This window comes from Balaenoptera ricei, chromosome 14, assembly GCF_028023285.1.
Source record: "Balaenoptera ricei isolate mBalRic1 chromosome 14, mBalRic1.hap2, whole genome shotgun sequence".
NCBI classification, from domain to species: Eukaryota; Metazoa; Chordata; class Mammalia; order Artiodactyla; family Balaenopteridae; genus Balaenoptera; species Balaenoptera ricei.
The window spans coordinates 81,313,258-81,335,857 of NC_082652.1; the positions used below are offsets into that span (position 1 = coordinate 81,313,258).

General features: G+C 47.0%; 1 non-coding gene across 1 annotated transcript; it reads right to left on the minus strand.

The window, feature by feature from the left end:
• Positions 1-10,881: 10,881 nt before the first annotated feature.
• TRNAE-UUC (transfer RNA glutamic acid (anticodon UUC)) lies at positions 10,882-10,954 on the minus strand. Its single transcript has one exon. It is a non-coding gene; the product is annotated as a tRNA-Glu (tRNA).
• Between the last annotated feature and the right edge of the window lie 11,646 nt (positions 10,955-22,600).

A 22,600-nucleotide genomic window follows, 5' to 3' on the forward strand; every position in this document is an offset into this window, starting at 1 on the left:
CAACTAGTCTTTCTTGTAGACTCGGTAATGGGCTGTCCGTCCCCTCGCTGGGTGGCCAGATCAGAGGACGTCCGTTGTCTTGGTGACGTCCGTTCTTCATTCCGTGTCAGGCTACTTGTACACCGTGTACTTTGAAAACCACTAAGGCTGTGGAAGAAGATTGAGCTCCTCTCAGCCCCATAAGGGACCCAGTGACCAAGGGACGAGACTGCCCAAGCCCGGGCAGAGCTCTCTGCTCTAGAGCCGGAGCAAAACCATCTCAGGATCCCTGCGCCCAGCCCCACCCCCCAGCACCTGGCCGCCCAGTCGCCCCTCTGCTCCAGGCGGATCGGAGCAGACTTGAGAGGCTCTGTGTTTTCACCCCGGAAGCCTTAGTCACTACAGAAGATCTGGGCTGGCTCTCTGACCTCCTCGGTGCCTAAATCCCCTGTGGACAGGGCTCACCGGTTGCCTTGCGCGGGGCCTGCCCAGACGGTCAGTGTGGCTCCGATTCCACGGCAGCTCCCTTCCAGAGGAGCCAACACTTCCGCCCTGAGCATGGCCAACAGAGGCAGCAATCATTTGAGGAGTCCACGATGGGTCCCACAGCAACTGCTTGTGCCAGGGGCAGCCGCTGGGCCCAGCAAGTCCCAGGTGGGGACTCACCTCACGTCCTAACGTGTGTGGCTGACTGGGAGAAGGCGCACAGGCCTGGCGCTGCTGTTCTCCTAAGGCCGCCAGTTCAGTGAGTGCTTGCTTCTCAGTTTCTTAGACCATTCAGTCACATTGAGCACGTGCCGCATATAAGGTACTATGGAGATAAAGGACAAACCTTTGCCCTTTGGGAGCTTGGGGTAAATAGGCATGTGGGTGAAAAGTAAGAGATGAGCACATACGAAGCGGCTAAAGACGCGGAGACCTACTACTGGGCCTCCTTGCTCTTGCCTAGGGGCCTCCCAGTTATTGCCTGAGGAGGAGTTTCTTTTCACTTCTGCTCAGCAAGGTAGCATCTAATAATGTACGCAGAACTGCTTATAAAACTGTGAAGTGCTTAATTGAAGATTCCTCAAAGCCACGGGATCTCCAGGGTGAGTATGAGGGGGAAGGGCATCCCCCAGCCCCACCCCACACTCTGTCCTTCCTGCTGGGAAGGCCAGCGAATTGGGAAAGGGCTGGCGGGTGTGGGTGGGTAAGAGGTTGGAAGCTCTGACGGGGCTCGCAGCCTTGCTAATAGACTCAGAGCTCCCTACCGAGGACCCTGGAAGTTGCTTGGTGTTGGATCAGCCACAGGCTGCCACGTGTGTGCCCACAGAATAGTGGCTTTCCAGAGGGCACCAGAGCCAGGCTCCGGAGCCCCGACTCCCAATCTGACCTGGTTTCTCTTGATTGCTTTTGTCACAGCACCACCTGCTGGTGAGATTAGATTTTGGGTGGAAATGGGCATGACTCTTGGTCTTTCTCTTGCCCCTCTTCCAAAAGAAAGTTTCGGTTACTTTCATTCCTAGACACCTGACAGAAAGCAATCTCCAGCACTGTTACGTAGTCAGAGAAATATTAGGGACACTGACGTGCAGACATATCAAGATGTGTAGCCGGAATCATAGCATCGACCTGGGAGAGAGGAAGTCAGTCTCCAACATCCATCTAATTCTCCATTCCCCACAGGGAAAAATAAATAAAACTCCCTAACATGCCTTGGATCTGATAGGGCAACACCAGCTCATTGCTGGCACTGCCCAACGGGGAGAAAGAACCATTCCCACGCGAACACTCATCAGAAGGCACTTTGAATTGACTCTGACACGTCAGGAAACAGAATTTTTGTACAGTGTGGGGTTGTGGTATCTGCCCTCCCTTCCTCCCAACCACGTAATTTGTAGATAGTAAAGCCTTATGTAAGTGGAAGTATTGTCATTGTTGTAAGTAAAGAACTAAGGGTGGTCAGATAGAAAATAATTGGGAACACAGCAAAAGTAGTTCTTTACATTAAAAACTCCCAGAGAGGGAAAAAAACAAAAACTCCTAGGAAACATCTGTTGGAACTGTTACAGGAGGGAGGGATGATGTAATGGTAGAAAAAAATAGGCTTTCCTCATTTCTTGCCATTGAATTTCATTTTCTTTCAGTTCATCCCCCCAAAACGCATTTTGTGCAAACGGATCTGTGCAAACTTTATTTCCCTATTGTTGTTCACCTGTTGTGAACTGATTCCTGTTGCTGCGTCTTTGAAAGATGGCTCTCAAGGTTGTCCCCTCACCCCACCCTTAGCAAAATCGCAACCAAGTTCAGACTTAGCTTGGCAGATCCACTGCCCTGATCGGTAACAAAGCAGGAACTACATCTAGCAGACGAAGCTTTGGGCGAACTACATCTAGCAGACGAAGCTTTGGGCGAGTGAGAGGAAGCAAGCTTCACAGCCACCTCACACCCACCCGATTCACCATGTCCGTTCGCGCCACGCGTTTAGGAAGCACCAGCCAGAGCCGCCGCTGTGCTCAGCTCTGGGCCCTGCCCAGGACCACAAATGCAGCGGGGCTTGGGTGCCACGGTGGCTGTGCTGACCTCCTGAGGTCTTGGTCTCGGCCAGGTGAGGGCAGACTACAGGCCCTACATGTTGCCCCCTGCCTTCTAGAAGACTAAGGTTGAACCTTGACAGGAGGAAAGGGGCCAAGGGGTCCCCGAGGCCGCCTTCCACTTTTCAGGCTGTGCGGTAAAGTAAAAAGCCACGCTGTCCCCTGCCCTGAATTTAAGGACCCATAAACAAGTGCTGCTTTTGTTGGGCTCCAGTTCATTAGTCCTTTCATTTTCTTCTAAATCAGAAACACAATGTTCTATCCGGTTCAAAGGGGGAAGGGCAGAACACGTGGAGAATTTTCTCCCGTCTGCTTATGACTAGAACTTCTCCCATTGTCATTCTTCTCTTTTTCTAAAGCTGTGGAAGTAAAACTGGCTTCAGACTGAAATTTCAAGTACTTTTCTAGTCATTACTATTTCTTAGGTCTTATTCCAATAAACTGAACTTCCCCCTAATTCCTAATCTTATCTATTGGAAGAAAGTTGAAATGGCAACTAAGATCATTTTCCTAAATGGTGCAACTCCAGCTGTTGCCTTTTCCTGAACTCATTTACAGGTCATTTGCCTTTCTGAGTCTTTAAGAAAACTGTTTTGCAGTTAACGTTTGGAGGCTCTTTTTTTTTTTTTTAATGTGGACCATTTTTAAAGTCTTTATTGAATTTGTTACAATATTGCTTCTGTTTTATGGTTTGGTTTTTTGGCCCCGAGGCATGTGGGATCTTAGCTTCCCAACCAGGGATCGAACCCGCACCCCCTGCATTGGAAGGCAAAGTCTTAACCACTGGACCGCCAGGGAAGTCCCATTTGGAGGTTCTTAAGTCAGTTTTCCACTTAACAGAAATTGCCCTGTAAGCCAGGAATAAATCATGCACGCAAAATAAAGTCTTTTGTTTGTTTGATGGTCTACAATGCATTTTAAGAACTACTCAAATACTCCTTTTCCTAGAGCGTTTCAGTAGGTTAAAGATAGTTCATTGAAATGTGGCCCACCCCTGCTTATCCTAAGCACAATCACCCCCACTGTTTCCTCAGGAGCTGAAACCACCATCTCTCACAGGTAAACCCACAGGACTTTTTTCCTGGAAACTTCATTAGGCATGTATTTCAATGCTGTCTGCAAATAATTAGCATATACCCTTCATGTAAACATTTTTGAGTCCTCCAGCTTTCAAATTTAAAATCTCATCATGATATTCCTTAGATTACAACATGTTGGGTTTTGTCTTCACTCCTTTTCTGTTACCAACACATGTTCTAAGGGATGAGACGCTGCGTGTTGGGGAAAGAAAGGGCCACGGGCAGGAAAGCCCTAGCCCACCTGTGTGACCACAGTGGCACCTCTCCTGTCCATTTCCATCCATTCTGAGCATCGTGGGGCAGGAATGATCTCGAGAGTTCACCCAGTGCCCACTTCTAGGCAGAATCCAAACTGTTGCTCTGCTGAGTGGAATTTTATTTTTTCCAAAGATAGAGGCTCTCTGACCTCCTTCATAAACTGTTGACCACCTACAGGCAGAAGTTGAGTCCCCACTCTGTGCAGAAGTGCCAGGGTGGGCGGAGCACAGTGAGAGGCCCACAAGGAGGAAAAATAAAGCACATTTTAAAAGATGACGCTACTGGACTTCCCTGGTGGTGCAGTGGTTAAGAATCCGCCTCCCAATGCGGGGGACACGGGTTCGAGCCCTGGTCCGGGAAGATCCCACATGCCACGGAGCAACTAAGCCCGTGCGCCACAACTACTGAGCCTGCACTCTAGAGCCCACGAGCCACAACTACTGATGCCCGCGCGCCTAGAGCCCGTGCTCTGCAACAAGAGAAGCCACTGCAATGAGAAGCCCACGCACCGCAACGAAGAGTAGCCCCCGCTCGCCGCAACTAGAGAAAGCCCGTGCGCAGCAACGAAGACCCAACGCAGCCAAAAATAAATAAATAAATTTTAAAAAAAGATGACGCTACTACTGCAGAGACCCACATAACCAAGAATGCAGGGAGACGGAGTGGGTCTCCAGGTCTGAGATCGCAAAGGGCCAACCCCAAGCTCGGAATTGTCTGTAAATCCCAGCCCCGCAGGGTGGTCACTGAGATCCAGCGCTGTGAGGAGTTCTTCCCGTCCGCCAGCGGCCTTCAAACGTTCCTGCCGTGACTTCCTGAGGGATGATACTGACTTCCCACCTCCAGTGAACAAAGAAGGGGGAAGGGCCCACCTGCCACCAGCTGCTCCTCATTAACGCCCAGCTCGGATTCCTTCCTGCAATGGAAAGCCAGTAATAACCTTGACCGCTTCCACCCTAGGAGCCTTGCCACAGAGCCTCTTCCAAGTGTGCTGAGCGCAGAGGGTGCAAGGATAGAGCAGATGTACGCTGGGCCTGCTTTTACAGAGCTTTGAAGACTCAAACTCTTGGGACGGAAAAGAACAGAAAGACCAATGCTCCTTTGCTCTGCCCATCAAACACCATCAGAACCATTTCCTAGCTGTTTTTCTCCAATAGGCAGGGTTTTATTTTGAGCAACTTTGAATTCTACACACCTGTGGAAGATAGACACAGCAGCTGTCTCTAGCACGCTGACCTCGGAGCTCCCTCTGCTTCACGTTTAATTCCTTTTCTGCAACCCATCCCCTGGTACCATACCTGAGATACACACGCCCATTTGTTTGAAAAAAAAAAAAAAATGTTTGCAGCCTTTTCCCCTCCACTCCAGCACACTGGGGATGGGCCTCACTCACTTGCAGATGCACAGGGCTCTCCACATCCAGGGCTGAAGATGGGTCCCTTGGCCTCCACTGGAAATCGCTGACTTGTTACTTTAGCGGGGCTTCTGCTACAAGCCGCCTCAAGATGTCCAAGCGCCTGTCCTAGAGATGAGTCCAGCCCTCCCCCTTTTCGCTTCCAGCTGGGCCAGAAATAAAACCACTGGTTCATGCAGATGGCGCCCTGCCTACTGTTTGCAACTTCCAGCCGCCTCCATCCCTTCGGTCCTGGCCTCCGCCCCTCGCCTCTCCTCCCCATTCACGCCCTCCCTCCCAGCCGTTCAGCTGCCCTGGTCTGGCTGCTGCTCACCGCGATCACCGTGGCGGGAGGGAGGATGGGGCTGGACGTTGCAGCGGCTGCCACAGCCGATCACTGCCTTCCTTGTTCAACCCCTCCGCTTTGGCCCCCATCCCTCTTGCTTGGCCTCTGAGCCGGCTATAACTGCTGCTTCTCCGCCACAGTTTGCAGGCTCTTCTGCCAGATCCTAAGAGATGGGTTCCGCGCTCCTCCCTTCACCTCTCACTCTCACTCAAGGCTCGTCCCGGGGGCGCTCATCGTCCCCCCCCCACCGCCCATGTCCACACCGCCTCCTGGACACCTCCCTCGCAGGACTCAGGCGCCACAAACCCAACGTACCTCAAACCTGCACCTCCTGCAAGCCCGACGCTGGCAGAACCTGTCATCGGTCACCAAGTCCTGTCAGTTCTACTTCCTAAACCCTCCTGGTGGAGGAGATGGACAGTGAATAAGCACATCTTTAAAAATGAACATGATTATTTCAGATGTAAAAAAAAAAAAGTGAAGAAAACAGAAGAGGAAAATGGAATCAAGAATGATATTTGACCTAAAACCTGATGAAAGGAAGACAATTAGGATCTGGAGGCAGAAAATTTCAAGCAGAGGAAACTGCAAGGTCAAAGCCCCGGGGTGGGGACCGCGAGTGTTGGGATATTAGGGGAGGGGCCCTTATCAGCGTCCCTCCTCCTTGCCCCGGCTCTGAACCAAAGGCGAAATAAGACAGCAATAAGCAGAAGGGGCAGAAAGGTCACCTTTACTGCTTAACGCTGACAATGGAGAATGCGGGCTGTGTCACTGGGTGAGGGGGCTTCAGACTACGGAACCCCCTCAGCAGTCAGCCACTAAGCGGAGGCGGAAGCCCTCAGGGCTCTGGGGCAGAGAGCGCCCCCTGGGGGCGGGGAGGAAGCTGAGAACGCGGCACCCGAGGGGGCGGGGCGCGGGCTGCGCATGCTCAGTGTGTCCTCTCAGACTCCCGCGAGGGAACGCTGGCGCCGCCCTGCAAGACGCGTCCCGGGGCTGCAAGCCTGGCGTCCTCAGGCTGGCGGCGTGGTTAGAGCTCGGGAACCCAGGGCCGGAGGGTGTGAGATGAGGCCGCAGACCTCGGCCAAGGCCAGGGGGCTGAGAGAGAAGATCTCGTCTTCCAGGAGGTTGGCGCAAGCCAGGTGCTTACTAAACAGTTTCTCAAGGGTCCTCACGCTCAGGCGCCGTCCGCTCGGCCTGAGCCCTCCGGCCCCCGACGCGCAGCTGTGCGCCTCGCGCCGCGGCCTCTGGGCCCCATCCCTGCATTTCCCGTGCGATGCAGTCACCGTAAATGTCCACCCAGTAATGGACGAAAATCCCAATTCGCCTGATTTCAAACATTTGGAAACCGCCTCCTGTAAGTCCTCTCACACTGGTCACGCTTGGGGTCCGGGTTTTTGACTGGGAATTTGTGGCCCCAGCGCTGTGTCCCTGAGTCGGGACTGGCCTGGGTGGCTTTTGAGCAGCACAGGGACTCGGCCTTTACTGGACAGGGAGTCGCTCTTCCCCAGGCCCCCGAGGCTGAGGTGTGTGGGCGGCGGCGGGAGGAGGAGAATCACCGGAAGTTCAGGATTATCACCCGCTCTCCCCAAGAGACTCCCAGGAGGTCCGCTCAGCCTCCGCCAACTCCTACCTGGCCCCGGGGACCTGAGAGCAGGAGGGAAGAGCTTTTTAAGCCAGGGCCGAAATCCGGCCTTCCTCTGGGTGGCTTTGGACGTGTGGATTCATTTATTTTCTCCTCTGCTTCTATTTTGCAGCGCTTTCACCCAGGGTTGTGAGAAAGAAATTCAGGGGTGCCCGCCGTGGTGATCTCTCTGACGGAGTGAGAACCAGAACTAACTACGAGTTTCTGATACTCAGCAAAATGTTACTTTCCTCCCTGGATTGATGAACGTGACTCGTGTTAATTCAGCTATTGGCAGGAGCTGCAAGGTCGCGCGGGGCACTACGGTTTCGCTGGTCTGCAGAGAGTCCCTTCCCTTCGGTGCGGAGAGACCCTTCCCCTGTTTGAGTCCTGCTGTTGGCCCTTCAAGCGGCAGCGCGTTGGCACAGGTATGAGGTGGAACCCTTTTCAGCTGTTTGGGCGGAGTAGACATCGGCTGCATCCCCACATTTCCTCTGGTTGAACTTAATAGAGTTCTTGGCGCTGTGAGAGATGCCTGGTGAGCTGCTGCCACCCACCCACTCCAGGGTCACCTGCCCAGGGTGTGTCTGTGAATTTCATGGGGACGGATGACTTTGGCCGTGGTTAGGCATTCCCCTGTATCTCTCTATTTTAAATTGCTGATTTGACGCAGGACAGGCCATTTCACATCCTCCGTGATCAATAAATATTAAGTAAATTATCCAAAACCAAGTGGAAACCGCAGTCTGGACAATGAGCTGATTTATGCCTTTAATGAATCTCAGCCATTGTCACCGCGGTGAGCAGCCTTGGGAGCTCGCTGCTCTCATGTCATTCTTCACATGACATGAGCCGAACAGGCACCGTTCGGGGGTTTTCTCAGGGAGCAGGACTCTTCCCAGCAGATGAAATGCTTGTGGCCTGGTTGCATAAGATTGCACTAGGACCACTGCTGGGCCCCAGGGGAAGGTGTGTGGACAAAGCTGGCGCCAGAGGGACACCAGCGCTATCAGCGCAAAGCCTTGTGAGGAGGTGGGTTTCTTCTGGCCAGTGCCAGCCGGGGAGGGAGCACGGAGGACAGTGTGGTCTCCCCAGGGGCGTGTGTTCAGCCCTGGGATGTGCCAGAGGAACCACTGGGTGTGGGAAGAAAATATCAGAACTTCCCTTTTTGTTTGTTTGCATTTCTGAAAGTTGTGAGAGTTAAATTCATACACGGCGTCGGACACTTGCTTTACTTTAGTGGTTGGCTTACTCTTGACAGTAGCCCTGGGAGGTGAAGACTATTATAATCCTCATTTACACAGGAAGCTGAGGCTCAGAGGGTTCCAAGGATCAGCCCCGGGTCAGGTCACCGCCAGGAGGTGTCAGAGCAGCCTGGCTGGCTCCCCACTGTCTCTTATCACCATTTTTTAACCATTTCGTGGATGAGACCATCTTCACCATGTGGTACACGTATGTAATGTATTAATACACACGCGCACGCACAAGCACACACACACATACTGCAGGCTGCAGCTTTGTTTTTCTCTGAGAAGTAAAAGTTTGAAAGCCCTGGGACCGAGCCCTCTGTGAGAATAAGAGCCAGGTGCCTGCTGGCTCTGACCCAACAGTGGGAATTCAGGCAAGTCCCTTGGGCTCTGGGGACCTCAGTTTGTAACAGGAAGGCTGTGGACGCAGCAGCCTTGGGTCCTTTCCAGCTCCGTCATTCACTGCTCCCAGGACAGCACTATGGCAGGAGATTAATCCCCCCCTGATTATTCCTTAATCAAACAAAAGTTTGAGTTTAGGGCAAGTAGCAGTTTTCCATTGCATTTAACTGCCTGTCTCACTGGGAGTGCTTCAGGGATCGTCAGCACTTTGGATAGTTTGGGACCTTTTCATGCTAGATGGATCTGATCTTGCAAAATTTAGCTTAAAAAGAAAAGGAAGAGGGCTTTGGAGTTTTGTTGTTGTTGTTGTTGTTGGGTTTTTTTGTGGGGGGGTGGAATGTGTCTGTGGATCTATCACTAGAGAGAATTGTGTTCTCGCTGCCTTAGTGAAGAGGGACTGCCCAGGAGAGAAAGGGGGCAGGCTGGTTTGTACTTGGGGAGGATCCAGGATGTCACAAACCAGATGACAGCATGGGAGAGGTCTCATGACTGAAAAAGGAAAGATCTGTCGAGTACGATGCAATTTATGGATAGGGAGCTACTTTTTATAGGAGGAGGAAATATAACTCTGAGGTAAGACTTGAGCACAAACCATATTCGGGAAATTTCTGGTGTGTTGCGTTACCTTCCTGTGGAGGGTACTGGAGAGGGAAAGGGGGGATTACAGCCAGACCTTCGGAAGGTTAGGGCACAGATTTGCAACAAACATCAATATTTGGGACCCCCATTTATGTTGTCACTCTTTTACACTTGGTTGATTGTTTAAATCACTAGATAGATTTTTTAAATGATGATAATAGAAACGTATTCATCTTTAAGGATTTGGGTCCACCTTTCTTTACACATTCTTTTCTCATTCTAAGATTTTAAATGGGCATCTTGTAAGCTCCTTGAAGGGGAGACCTTGCCTTACTAATATCTGTATCTCAGGACTTGCCCTGCACCTAGCACATAATATTCTTTCAACACATTTTTATTCATAAAAGAATGCACCAACTTTGCAAACACCTTGTGGGCTCTTTAATTGGTACCCTTCCTTTTCAGCACTAGAAATGACTAACTGTCTTTAGAAAGGTGCCAGAAATGGAACAAAGGCTTCTCTCACCCCAGAAGCCACAGACACATTTTAAAATATAACCAATAATGTCTTTTTCTGACTAGAAGATAATGCACACAAAAAGCTGGAAAAGTTAGGAAGCTTAATGAGGAAAAAAGCTGAGCCATGATCCCATTAACACATTGCCATTGTTTTATTTCTTTCCAGTCTTTTGTCTATGTACCACTTTTTTTTTTTTCCCTTTTTCTGAGCAGAGAAAGGTTTATTGCAGGGCCAACCAAGGAAAATGGGTGGCTTGTGCTCAAAAAACCCAAACTCCTTGCTGGTTTTTAGGGAAAAGTTTTTATAGGCAAAATTTGGGGTGAGGGCTGCAGGGTGTGTGACTTTCTTCTGATTGGATGGTGGTGAGGTAACAAGGCAGTGTTCCGGGAATCTTGTAAGTGCCACTTTTTAATACACATTGTGGTTAGGTTATATTCAATATCCTTTTTTTTCCAATTATGTGGTGATCATCTTCCCTTGTTAATAAAAATTCTTAGTAAACATTTTAAAAAGCTGTTAATATTCTGTCAGGTGAATGTATCACAATTTCATCAACTACATCAATAATGGTGGTCATTTGGATGGTTTCTAGCCTTTTGCTCTTTTAAATAACACTGCAGTGAACATCTTTGCTATTATCCTGCTTAAAATTTATGAACAGTTGGAGCAAGAGGTAGGGAGCTAAGCTGTTACTCTCTGTAGTGTAGGAAGATGTGCCTTGGTTTCCAGATGTAGAGTAAATGCAGCCCCATAACGATGGTGAAGGTCAGTGTGTGGGGCAGTGTTATCTGAGGGAGGACAGTGATGAGGTCAGAGCACCTGCTACAATTTATTTATTATTATTATGTTTTATTTTTGGCCATGCTGTGTGGCTTGCAGGATCTTAGTTCCCTGACCAGGGATCGAACCCGGGGCCTTGGCAGTGAAAGTGCCAAGTCCTAACCGCTGGACCACCAGGGAATTCCCCATAGAACCTGCTACAAAAGGGGAAAGTGATGTATTTTTTTTCTTCCTGGAAAAAGAAAGGAAATTCAGTAAAGAGAATATTCTGATACAGCTTTGGGCTGATTTTTAAATAAACATCTCAGCTTCAAGAAGAAAAATCAAGATTTTTACTTTTCCTCTCTGCAAAGTGTTCCTTTAGTGACTGGTGGTTTATAGCAGATTTCAGTGGCCTGGGTTGTAAATGCCTAGAGACTGAAACTTGTAGCTGTGATTTCACGATAGGATTTCAAATGTCAAGACTACTTCCAAATATGGGGCACTTTGCAAACCTAGGACACTTGGTATTCACCGTGAACCCAGTGTGGCTTGATTTGTTCTTTAAGGACTTGAAAGTCTAGTGGAGGAAAAAAGTCATTGAAAAAATAATAGGAGCAGGAGTTCTGGAGCAGACAGCCTTGAGTTCAAATCCTGACTCTGCCTCTGACTAGCTGGGTGACCTTGGCAATTTCACCTCCCAGTGCTTTAGTTACTTGGTCTGCAAACTGGGGTTCATAGTACATAGTCATAGCACTCAATGAGAGGATATGACATTAACATAGGTCTGGCTTGTGGGAAGGACTGGATTTCAAGTGTCTCAAATGCACAGAAAAGAGCAGCCACGCGGGTCAGGAACAGAGATGGCTTCACAGAGGGGCACTTTCTTCAGTGGTCCTTGCGGATGCTTGGGAGGTGGCTCACGGAGAAGTGGGATAACAGCAACCCCACCAGGGGAGCGACTGAATCAGGAAAGTGAAGTTGGGGTGCCAGAAAGAAGTTCAAGTTCTCTGAGCCCTGATTCTTAACTACTTTTGCTGGATCATTCTGTGTTTGTCAACATCTTCTTAGTTCACATTGTCCTGCCTCTTTTAAAAAAATTATTCTTCCAAGAATCATATATTATTAGAGCTTAACCAACTTTTTCTATGCAAACTGCAAGGGGGAAAAATGTTCCTTTTTTTCCCCCCTTTGATATTGAAGTTAGTATTACTGTTTAAGTAGTCTACTCTAAACCGGCACACAATTGATGGACTTTAGTGTATCTTATCTACTTTAAATACCATCTATATGGTGATAGCCCACTGTCTGCCGTATCTCTGCATGTGGATGTTTAATAAGTGTCACAAACTCATCCCATCCAAAAACAGAGCTTCTGGGTTTTTACCGCAAACAAATCCTCTCTTAGTCTTTCTCGTTACAAAAATGTCACAAGTAACCATCCAGTTGCTCCAGCGAACATCTCAGGAATGATGCTTGATTCCTCTTTCCCCCACCACTGCACACAAGCCAGTTCACCGACAGAGCTGTCTGTTTCATCTTGAGAGCATATCCCAAACCATCCATGTCTCTGCATCTCCCCTGCTCGTCCAAGCCACCTTTCTCTCTCGTTTGGGCTTCTGTATGAGGGCCTGTTGTGGTACCATTCCTGTCAGTTTTCCACCAGAACCATCAGTGCAAAATAGAGAAGACCATGCCGGGTTCCAGAGGAGCAGTCTTCAGTGGCCTCCATCATTCTAGAGTGACCCCAACTTCTCATGAGGGCTGCACAGCCCAATACGGTCCCATCACTTCCCTGCCCACCTCTGCCACTCTCACCCTCGAGTTTACCCTCTAACCTCAGCACCAGTGATGTTTTGGTCCAGATAATTCTTCATCATGGGCGGCTGCCCTGTGCACTGTAGGATGTTTAGAGTCATCTGCAGCCCTACCTACTAGCTGCCAGGAGCACCGCCCCCCCCCCCCCCCCGCCAGTGTGGCAACACAATTGTCCAGTATCCTCTGGTGGGCAAAATCACCTCTGTTGAGAGTCACCAGTCACTTCACACTGGCTTCCTTCCTGCTGAACAAGATGAGCATCTTCCCACTTAGATCCGTTATATCCTCTTCCTTAGATGGTCTCATGTCTGCCTCCTTCTCTGTTCTGATCTTGGCTCAGATATCACCCCCTCAGAAGGCTCTTCTTGACCGCCCACACTAAGGTGGCCCCTTCGAAGTCACCCTGTACTGCATGGCTGCATTTCAATTTCTTCATATCCTTTGTCAAAACTGAAACGCGTTTGTGTATTTCTTTGTTCAGCATCCCTTCATTATGTTGTAAGCTTCATGAGAGTAGAAACTTGCCTGTCTTCGTGAAGTATCCCAAATACGACCAACAGTACCAGGCCCACAGGTGGCAGGTGACAATAACAAATGTCCAACAGATACATAAATGACTTCCTCCTCCTTCACTGAGACTTTTTGGAAGGTCGAGGTGGGATTACAAAATGCTTGGGGACTTCCCCGGTGGCGTAGTGGTTAAGAATCCGCCTGCCAATGCAGGGGGCACGGGTTCGAGCCCTGGTCCGGGAAGATCCCACAAGCCGCGGAGCAGCTAAGCCTGTGCGCCACAACTACTGAGCCTGCGCTCTAGAGCCCACGAGCCACAACCACTGAGCCCATGAGCCACAACTACTGAGCCTACGAGCCACAACTACTGAAGCCCACACACCTAGAGCCCTTGCTCCACAACAAAAAAAGCCACTGCAATGAGAAGCCCGCGCACCTCAACGAAGAGTAGCCCCTGCTCGCCACAACTAGAGAAAGCCCATGTGCAGCAACGAAGACCCAACACAGCCAAAAAAAAAAAAAAAAAAAAAAAAATGCTTGGGATAATTCCAGGACATGATTGCTGGAGAAAGTCTAGGGAGATTTCGTTTGACAACATCTTCCAGCCTGAGCTTTCTTAGTCTGGTGAACTAAGTGCTGGGGGTCCCAGGTGAGTGACCCCATGAATCCAGTCTTCTTACTGAGGAGGTTCTGACCGAAAGGTCACTTCTGGGACAACCCAAGCAGGAGCCTGGCGGGTGGAGAGTATTAAGGTCATGGAGAGGTTGTTGACATAAAGGGAACATCGACTTCCAGGAAAGGGAAGGGGCCCTGATGGGAGCCAAGGTGTGGGAGGGCGGAGGTCATGTCCTAGGTGGCTGGGGGCACCTCTCCCTCCCCCGGCAGTGTGGCGTCCACCCCGTCCTCCTGACCACTGCGTGGTCACACACAGCCCTCTCTTCGTCTCACAGGATGCATTTCCGGGGCTTCCAGCCAACCTCTTGACTCTCTTCTCTTTGCCAAGTACAAGGGCCAGTTCTGTCTCCTTCTGACCTCTCTGAAGCTGCTGATTCAGTGAATCACTTTCTATCTTCATTGTCTTTCCCACTCTTGGCAGGCTTCCTTACAGAAAAAAACCCTTTTTGCAAGATGAATATTGACCACAAAAGATATGTTTTTCCACTTTTTTTTTTTTTTTTTAACATCTCATTTTTCAATCTCAGTTGATTCAACTTGTTGCAACTACAATACATTACAATTAAATATTGGAGGCAGAAGCTGGGGACAAAAGGCAATATTGATAGAATGTATGTTAACTATTGATGTTTTCAAGATAAAAATGAATCACTTTATTATTTTCTATAGACATACAATTGCTCAAAACAGCGCACTGCCAGGTGGCAAAAGCATCGATTAGCGTATAACACGTGCCCACAGGATTGAGTGAAGTGTCCAGCACTCTTTGTGGCTTTTGTTCCCTTGCTGGAGAAACTCAAGCAAGAGTCTGTAGTTGTCTCTCTGACAGCAGTGTGTGCAGGGCTGGGATATCCAGTGTCTGGACTTCTGAGAATTTGTCATGTTTGCAGCCCTGTGGTGAGCTCATGCTGAGGAATGCTTTGCCTCCAGCTGCTGTCCCACCTGGGTAGAGCTCGGCCGCTCTAACTAAGAGTTTTGAAATCTTGGTAGAACATACTGGATTCTAAAACCTGCTGGGAGACTTTTGTCTCAAGAGGCCACAGCCGGTGTGTCATTTTTGAGGATGACTCCAATACTAAATCCCTTTCCAATCCACAAATGTAAAGAATGGTTTTGTTCTAGGAAAACCATGAAGTAAGTTGAATGCACATGTTCAAAGGAAAGAGTCTTCTGTCTGAGATGATAAAGCTATACCCACACCCCAACCTCAGTAACACATGTCCCCCTGTGTAATCCTCCGTGTTCATACACTCATCTGATGATATTGTCAGCATGCAGATCTCTTCTTATCAAGCAACTGGATATATAGAATAAATCCCCTTTGTTGTCTAAACCAGTCAGAGTGGGTTTTGGTTGTTACATGTGCAAGCATCCTAACCTATAGAAACTCACTCGGAGGAGAAACTGAAAAACCAGGCCTGAGTTTACCTCTTGTCTTCCTTTCCTAGACCTGCCCTGATAAAGTATCACAAACCGGGTGACTTAAAACAACAGAAACTCATTCTTCCATGGATCTGGAGTCTAGAAACCAGACCACAGGTTGGGTCCGGAGACGGGGCTGGCCTGGCATCTGGAGTTGGATTCAGTGCCCTGGAGGCTGGATCTTGTGCCGGGAGGGTCAGAGGTCAGGCAGAATTGGGAGCCTGAGAATAGCCACTCCAGGAAATGAAGGGCAGTCTTGACGAGTCCTAAACAAGTATTGGAACCGCACATCTGGCGCTGCGTTATCAGGGCTGTTGGTGTATTTTCCCCCACAGTGGTTCTCAACCCTGGCTCCACACGGGAATACTTGGGGTGTATTAAAAAATACTGATGCCAGCGTCGCACCCTGAGAAATTCTGATTTAATTGGCCTGGGGGTGGGACCTCCATGAGTATTTTTTTTTTAAATTTATTTATTTATTTTTGGCTGTGTTGGGTCTTCGTTTCTGTGCGAGGGCTTTCTCTAGTTGCGGCGAGCGGGGGCCACTCTTCATCGCGGTGCGCGGGCCTCTCACTATCGCAGCCTCTCTTGTTGCGGAGCACAGGCTCCAGACGCGCAGGCTCAGTAGTTGTGGCTCACGGGCTTAGTTGCTCCGTGGCATGTGGGATCTTCCCAGACCAGGGCTCGAACCCGTGTCCCCTGCATTGGCAGGCGGATTCTCAACCACTGCGCCACCAGGGAAGCCCCATGAGTATTTTTTAAAGCACCCTAGGTGACTCTTTTGCTTCCAGAGTGGAAAATCATAGTTGTTGAAGGACAAGCAGAGAAAATGGAGAGTTCTTTTTCCAGCTCCGGGTGAGGCAAGGACTCAAGTACCCCATTTAACACAACTGGAAACTAGAGCACTAATTATCACAGAAAAACAAGTTCTGACAGATTCCTTCACCTCTGGAGCCTCCTTTGGAGTGGGGAGAACGCATCCTGGCAGGGCTGCCAGGTCGCAGAGCCAGCTGGCCCAGAGGGCAAGGCCTCTTCCCTGGTAAACGGCAGCTTCCTCTCAGAATTCGGGTGTCTGCAAGGGCGGGTGGTGACACTGACGAGACTGTGGCCAGAGATTGGCACTGGCCCCAGAGTGGCACCAACTGATGTCACGGCAGGAGGACAGATGAGCCCCCTGGCAGGGCCCAGAAGGCACCACTGGCAAAACACCACAGGAGCGCCCTCGGGTGGCCCCCGGGGATAATGTAGGGGGATGAGGACGGGGGTGGGGTGAGCGCTGCCCCTGTGGGTGGGTCACCCGCATGGAGAGAGCACCCCCGTCTCTGACTTCTGCTCAGAAGGAGGGCACGTGAGGCGTCCAGCCAGTGCTTCTAAATTTTGGGCCTGGCGCTTCCGTACAGGGCAAACTAATTAACCTTCCAGCCTCGGCGGCGGGGCGGGGGCAGAAAATACCAAGGCACCCTGCAGGCTTTCCAGAGGTTAATTATTTCCCATTTCAGCACCTCCGGGAAAGCACTGAGGTCCCTCATCATGGTCTCTTCCCCACCCTGTTTCCTCTCTCTGCACCCTTCCTTCAGGCTTGATCTCACGTTCACTTGAATTAAATTTCAGCCATCTAAAATGGCATAGCTGGCTGGAACTTAGAGTCTGACATTAGGAAAGCACCAGCGTTTTTATTCACGCCGGTCTCTTTCACCAAGTTAAAAGTCCAAGGCATCCTGTAGCAGAGGTGCCGATATTTGTACAGCCCTGCAGTTTACGGAGCACTTACATATGTATGATCTTGCCAAATCGTTAAATTCTGAAGACAGATGTAAATAGATCTGGACCTTGTACCATCTCTGCATTATTGGGTACAGGGGCTTCTCATCTCTAGACCACCTTACAATGAGAGATTTTTGGTGCTCAAGGAACTAACTCATTTTGCTGGAATTCAGATCAGAGCCGCCATATTGTGAACCTAAACTCTAAGGAATAGTGTTGAATCAAGACGCACCTGTCTTCCAGGGCCCATCCGAGCAGACACGGCCCTGGGTGGTCATTTTCTTACGTCCAGGAGCAGCCCCGCTCCCTTTATGCCCTCCCTTCTCCAGCCTGTGCATTTAACCCCTGCAGACATGTGGTAAGAACGCACCCTTCCATCAGGGCTTATGGGGCGCTCGGATAATTCCCAATAGGTCCTGAGGAGCCCTTGTAGTTGACCAGTGCCTGAGCTGACTCAGTTGGCCCCCCCATCCCTCCTCCCCCGGTCTGGCCCCCTCTGGGGTCCGTCTGTCCGGGATTTTCCTCTCCTCCTGAGGAGGAGTGTGGTGCCAGTTCCTGGTAAACCAGACTTTGTAATAAAATCCTGCAGAAACGTATCTGCTCCGAGCATTAACCATTTGTACTGGCGTCCTGTCCTCCTGTCGTAGAGCCTCAGGACTCAGCCCGTGGTCTGTGCAGCCAGGGCCCTCGGGGTGAGGCTGTGCTGGGAACACGGGAGGCTTCTCCACGTGGAGTTTTCTGAGCGGAGCCCACGGTACATGCCCTGGTGACTTACGCCTCTCTTCATGCACACATGACAGCTTTGCACAATGGGACTGCCCCATCCAGATTCCCCACCCAGTAGTCTGCTGACTCAGCGTTGTCTTTTCCCAGGCTTGTCTATATGCACACACTTCATAGGCCTATGTGTTCACCCAGACACGTAATCCACATATGCAAACCCCAGGGGGAGCTAATATTGTCCAGTGGGTTCAGAGCGTGTCAGTCATCACTCCATGATGGAGTCATTCACCAGCCTTCCACCGAATGGTCTAAACATGGACTAATGACACGGCCTAGAGCCGTCATTCCATTAGATGTCACAGATGGTGATTTTCTAGCTCTGTCATTCCTTCTGCAATGATTGGCTGGAATTCTTCTAGGAAAATAAACTTTCCCTCATGAGCTTTTTTGGCTTTCCTGAATACAGTCTGTATAGGAAAGACAGAATAAATGACACCCTCATACTCCCCAATGGTGACCAATTTTTTTCAGTATAATTATGAATTCATGGATTTTATATATTTCATGGGTTTCAATCCATTGCATTCATTATTCTTTTAAATGCTCAAATTGCTCCCACTTGGATCAGCGGGAGCCCTTTCAGGTTTTAGCTCCCGTGGCCAGTTTCCAATTATTTTGTTGTTCTTTCGTGTCTTTAAGGCATAGTCCACCAGGTATACACAGTCAAAATACTGCATTGAAAAGCCACGGAGTCATTCTTTCTGTGTGAGGTTCTGCCAGCTGTTTTAATGTACATTAGGTTTGTTATACATTTTTTCTATGTCTGTATGCTTGACAATTCCATAATGTAAAGTTAAAAAGCACATGACCTCTAGAATCCCATAGAAATGAAAGGTCCGACGTGTAAGGATGTTTGTCACAGCAGTGTGCAGTGACCTGGAACCAGGAATATGGGGATGCATGTTAATAATTTTGTGTTTATTTATGTAAACACTCACATGACCCCAAAGTGAAAACTATGAAACAAGGTACATCTCAAGAAGTCTAGCTTCTGTTCTTGTTTCACTCACCCAATCCTGCCTTCCCCCAGACAAGCTTTTTATATTCATTTTCTTTTTCCTTCCATTGTTATTTTTTGAAAAGATAAGCCCCAAAGATGGTATACTACAGACACTGTTCTGCACCTTGATTTTTTTTTTTCCACCTAACAATATATAGGAGATCTCTCCATATCCAGACTTAAAGATCTTCCTTGTGACTTTTTACAGTGCCACACATAGTGCTTCATGAAGGTGTACACCTCGTTTTATTCAGTCTGTGGATGGATATCTGGGTTGTTTCCAAGGTTTTGCTATCACGCATAATGCCACCATGCCTTGCACAAACACTGTTTTGCTTTTCTTTCCAATGTCTCTTTGGGGTAGATTTCTAGAAGTGGGATTACTGAGTCAAAGGAAAATGCACGTGGGATTTCAGTAGGCATTGCAAATTCCCTTTCCTAGACGTCGTACTGGTTTGCGTTTTTAACAGCAGTGTATGCAAATGCCTCTTCCCCACGGCCTCTGGTCAGAGTGATTGTCATATTTATGAATATTTACCAATCTGATAGGTGAGAAATAGTATCACAGGATAGTTTTAATTTGCATCTCTTTTACTTGAATGGAGTCTAGGATCTCTTCATGTGTTTAAAGGACATTTGCATTTATTTTTTGTGAATTAGCTGTTGTATCTTTTGCCGTTTTTTTCATTCATATTGTTAGTCCCTTTCTTTTCAATTTTTGACCCTTTATACATTCATGATATTTGTCCTTTGTGATAAAAGTTGCAAATATTTTTTGTCTTTGACTTTGCTTATTTTTTTTTTTTAATTAATAGACTTTATTTTCAAGAGCAGTTTTAGGTTTACAGAAAAATTGTGCAGAAAGTAGAGTCTCATATACCCTCTCTCCTGACACACAGTTTCTCCCATTATTACCATCTTAGGTTAGGGTTACAAGTGATAAGCCAATATATTTGCTACAATTGATAAGCCAATATTGATACACTATTATTTTTTTATTAATTTTTATTGAGTATAGTTTACAATGTTGTGTTAGATTCTGCTTACAGCAAAGTGAATCAGTTATACATATACATATATCCCCTCTTTTTTAGATTTCCTTCCCATTTAGGTTTTTTGTGTGTTTGGGTAATACAGTTTATTGAAAGGCAAACTCGCTTTCTCCGGAGTTCACTTACATGGAGGTAGCTATCTAAGAATGTCTCTTCCCTGTGACAAACCAAGGCAATCAAACCATACCCAAAAGCAGAAACCCAGCAGAATAAGCCTATCGGCTTTGTCGGATGACACTCAGAAGCAGGAAAAAAATTATAAAGCCATATGATGATTGTCTCCTCAGCACTGCATTTGGCCACATACTTGTTTTTTAATAAAATATTTTGTTTTCTTTTTAAACTAGCTAAAGAAAATATTCTCGAGTAGGGTTAGTTCTTAAAGCAACAAACAAAAAAAAATGTGAAGGAAAGTTTAGTAGTTTATTTTTATTGCTGAATTAATAGTCCCTTGTATGGATGTGCCATGGTTCATTTATCCATTCACCTCTGAAAGACATCTTGGTTGTATCCACATTCTGGCACTTATGACTAAAGCTGCTATAATCACATGCAGGTTTTTGTGTGTCCATAAGTTTTCAACTCATTTGGGTAAATACCAAGGTGCACTATTGCTGGATTATATGGTAAGAGTATGTTTGGCTTTGTAAGAAACTGCCAAACCATTTTCCAAAATGGCTGTACCATTTGCAATCCCACCAGCAATAAATGGGAGTTCCTTTTGTTCCATGTTCTCTCCAGCATTTGGCGTTGTCAGTGTTTTGGATTTTAGTTGTTCTAATAGGTGTGTAGTGAGATCTACTTGCTTTAATTTGCAAATTTGCCCAATTGCATATGATGTTAACGCATCTTTTCGTATGTTTATTTGCCATCTGCATGTCATTTTGGTGAGGTGTCTGTTCAGATCTTTGGCCACTTTTTTGTTGAATTGTTTAGGTTTTTTATTGTTGAGGTTTAAGTATTTTGTTTGTATATTTTGGATACAAGTCCTTTATCAGATATGTATTTCACAAATATTTTCTCCCATTCTATGACTTGTCTTCTCATTCTCTTGTCTGTGTCTTTTGCAGAGCAGAAGTTTTTAATTTTAATAAAGTCTACCATATCAATTTTTTTCTTTCATGAATCATGTTTTTAGTGTTGAATCTAAAAACTCATCACTAAACCCAAGGTCACCTAGATTTTCTATGTTATTTTATAGAAATTTTATAGTTTTGCCTTTTACATTTAGGTCTGTGATCCATTTTGAATTAAGTTTTATGGAGGGTCTAAGGTCATTGTCTAGATTCTTTTTTTTTTTTTTTTTTGCATGTAGATATCCAGTTGTTCTGGCACCATTTGTTGAAGAGACTAGATGTTCTCCACTGAATTGCTTTGATTATTTGCCTGTATTTGTGTTGGTCTATTTCTGTGGTCTGTATTCTGTTCCATTGATCTAGTTGTCTATTCTTTCACCAGTACCCCACTGTATTGATTACTGTAGCTTCAAAGTAAGTCTTGAAGTCAGGTAGTGTCAGTCCTCTGGTTTTATCCTTCAGTGTTGTGTCAGCTATTTGGGGTCTTCTGCCTTTTCATACTTTAGAATCAGTTTGTTGACATCCACAAGATAATTTGCTGAGATTTTGATTTGGATTACATTGGATCTATAGATAAGGGTGGGAAAAAATGGCATCTTAACAATATTGAGTCTTCCTTTCCATGAACATGGAATATCTCTCCATTTACTTAGATTTTTCATTTCTTTCATCAGTGTCTTGTGGTTTTTCTCTTATAGGTTTTACATATATTTTGTTAGATTTATACATAAGCATTACATTTTGGGGTGCTAATGTAAATGATGTTGTGTTTTTAATTTCAAATTCCAGTTGTTCATTGCTGGTATATAGGAGAGCAATTGACTCCTGTGTACTAACTTTGTATCCTTGCAACCTTGCTGTAATTGCTATTAGTTCCACTTTTATTGTCACTTTTTTGAGATAATCATCTCACCCTCAAAAACAGTATTCCCTTTCTTGTCTTACTGCTTGATTTTTCTTCCATATGACCTTTATAATCAACTTGGCTAGCTCTAGAAAACAAAAGAGTGCACCCATGCACACACATGTGTGCGCACACACCCACTCACCCAATATCACACTGAATTTATACATAAGTTAGAGAGATTCACATTTCTATGGCACTGAGTCATATCCCAAAATATACATGTGTTTCCATCAAGTCTACTTTTGTGACTTTTAGGAGAATGTTATAGTTTTCTCATATACGTTTTACACATTTCATGTTAGGTTTATGTCTAGCTATTTTATTTAAAAATATTTTGATATTATAAATCCCTTCCATTATATTTTATAATTGGTCACTGTTTAAATATATGAAATATTGTTTTCTATAAGCTAATTTTATGTTATTTTTGCTGAATTTTCTTATTGTTTGTAGTAGTTTTTTCACTAATTATTTTTTGTTTCCCAGGTTTTAGCTTTTTTTCTTTGTTTGTTTTGTTTTGTTTTTAACATCTTTATTGGAGTATAATTGCTCTACAATGGTGTTTTAGTTTCTGCTTTATAACAAAGTGAATCAGCCATACATATACATATATCCCATATATCTCCTCCCTCTTGCGTCTCCCTCCCACCCTCCCTATTCCACCCCTCTAGGTGGTCACAAAGTATGGAGCTGATCTCCCTGTGCTATGTGGCTGCTTCCCACTAGCTATCTGTTTTACATTTTGTAGTGTATATATGTCAATGCCACTCTCTCACTTCGTCCCAGCTTACCCTTCCCCCTCCCCATGTCCTCAAGTCCATTCTCTACATCTGTGTCTTT